The sequence below is a fragment of the Plodia interpunctella genome, chromosome 12 (genome assembly GCF_027563975.2).
Source record: "Plodia interpunctella isolate USDA-ARS_2022_Savannah chromosome 12, ilPloInte3.2, whole genome shotgun sequence".
Taxonomy (NCBI): Eukaryota; Metazoa; Arthropoda; class Insecta; order Lepidoptera; family Pyralidae; genus Plodia; species Plodia interpunctella.
The window spans coordinates 7,365,384-7,367,740 of NC_071305.1; the positions used below are offsets into that span (position 1 = coordinate 7,365,384).

A 2,357-nucleotide genomic window follows, 5' to 3' on the forward strand; every position below is an offset into this window, starting at 1 on the left:
ATTGAAAAATGGCTACACGTTCATTAAAGCTCAATCGTTTTTGATTTAATAAATAACTTGAAAAATTATGTTTACTTTGTACAACTACCTGTTTGATTTTAGATAGACGTGTGGCATAATTGTATAATTTTATTTCTAATAATTTATGAATTTTTAGCCTGTGCCCAGTACTTCTGAACGAATATCTCTCTCTTTTTTTCCTTCCTTTATATTGTGATAAGCATTATGTCTCTGAAGACAATAAAAGTTTGAAAAAAATATATGTTTGTAAAATATTTTCCAATTTATAAATCTGAACTATCATATAGACTGCATGACATAGATCAGTAGGAAGTTTGAAGCATCATTGTTTGACCACCAATATTTTAAATATTATTACATTGTACAATTGTTGATATGTAATAGCAATTCATTGCGAATTCGTCCTTATTACCACGACATAGAAATCCATAGGACTAGATGTTTATTTTTATAATAACAGAGATTAATTTTCTCAATATAAAAAAGGCGTTTTGATATATTTCCTTTTGATTTTCTACCTCAAACAGCTTGTCAGGTTTTAAGCCCAATTTATCGAACTGACAATTTTATTCAATGAATTCCCGGCTGTCATTATATCACCGTAATTATTTTCTTCCGCTTAACTAGCGATGAACAAAGGGACACAGTTGCTTGAGGTGTGGTCTAACATTCAGCGCTTGTTATACCTACTATCAATGTTAACGGTACGATCCAAATAGCATTTCAAATTAGGAAACTAAAATTCACGCATTAGTATTAAAAATTTACTTGATGATACGAATTTGTGATGCAGATTACTTTATGTCTTAAACTGGATCGCATTAAAAATGATAGCTCGCAGTCAATTTTCCGTTGGGTCTAGTTGTCATCACAGAAACTCTACTACAAATCTAAAGTTGATTCAACGCCTGAGACGCAATTATCACCGTTTTGACATTGGCCTTTCTTTAGATTAAGTATTTTTCTACTGTTTCCAAGTATGCACGAACTACTTAATATGTAAAATATTTTTTCTTGTTACAATACTTATTACTATTACTTGATTATTAATTTCGCTTCAGTTTATGTATATTAACACCACATCAAGTCTAGCGTCGCGCGTCGCGCGTCGCCCCGTGAAATTGACAGAGATACACGAAATAACAGCGAGGCGTTCCTCTCGACCGACCACAAACTGTGTAATTGGAAATTCTGAATCTGTTCCTTGAAGTTGTCATTATGTTTTTTTTAAACCTCAGCATATAGTTATCTCTCTCTTTCCATTAATCTATTGCTGATTGTCTTCATCTAGTTCTCATCGAATGCCCTAATCATATATTAGAAATTCAAAATTATATGGTTCTAATTTAAAAGTCATTCAATATTCTAGTCATAGGACTTCTTTTTATTGAATTTCTTTAAGTATGTGTGTATTGTGTTATTATAGTTGAAGCTTATTAGCTTCCATATTTATATGTACATATATATATATATATATATATATATATATATATAACTATATTTCATAACTAGATGTGATCGAAGACTTTATCAATCTTGTCCGTAACCAGTTTCTAATGAGAAATTTTTCGTACAGTGGATGTGTAATGAAAACTAGAGCTAGAGCTAGTTCTCAATAATTTCGCATGGCGTCTCAAGAGCAGAGTGGCGCAGTGGAAGCGTGCTGGGCCCATAACCCAGAGGTCCGTAGATCGAAACTACGCTCTGCTATCAGATTTTTTTTCTTATTTGTGTGTTTTTTACTTTTTATTTTAATCGAAAAATTATTTTTATGTCAAAAAAATCCTTTTATGTCAAAAAAGATTGGTTTTATCTATAATTATTTGAAAACTATGTAAATAAAAGTAATATACATACTTTGTTTTGTCACATAGATATAGTAGTTAGTAAATAATTTTTATTCGGGTACCTTGTCTTTCCAAAATGACTTACAATACATATATATCAAAAATATCTTTCCAATATTTACTCGGAAATCGGTTCCATTACTCAGACATGGTCTTCAGGAAGATCTTGTTCTTCATTACAATTACGTAACCGCCTCAACTTTATAAAAAAAATGCCAAGCGTGAGCTTGACTCTTCCACTAGCGGTGGAAATAAAAATATTGTTTCAAAACTTTCTGAAAATATAAATTCAAGAAGTTATAATTCGATCTTACATTAGTCTTACATGACACAATACAAAAAAACAGATTAAGAAACTGCTAGTCAAATCTGTCTGAAATTATTTGCCGTTTGCCGTCCATCGCTTGTTAATTACGCACACATTATTAATATTATACGTAATTGTAATATGTGCGATTTAGAATATGTACTTTTAAATATATTATTAGT

At 30.7% G+C, this 2,357-nt stretch overlaps 1 non-coding gene across 1 annotated transcript; it reads left to right on the top strand.

The window, feature by feature from the left end:
• The first annotated feature begins 1,659 nt into the window (after positions 1-1,659).
• Positions 1,660-1,731, top strand: TRNAM-CAU (transfer RNA methionine (anticodon CAU)). Its single transcript has one exon. It is a non-coding gene; the product is annotated as a tRNA-Met (tRNA).
• The last annotated feature ends 626 nt before the right edge of the window (positions 1,732-2,357 follow it).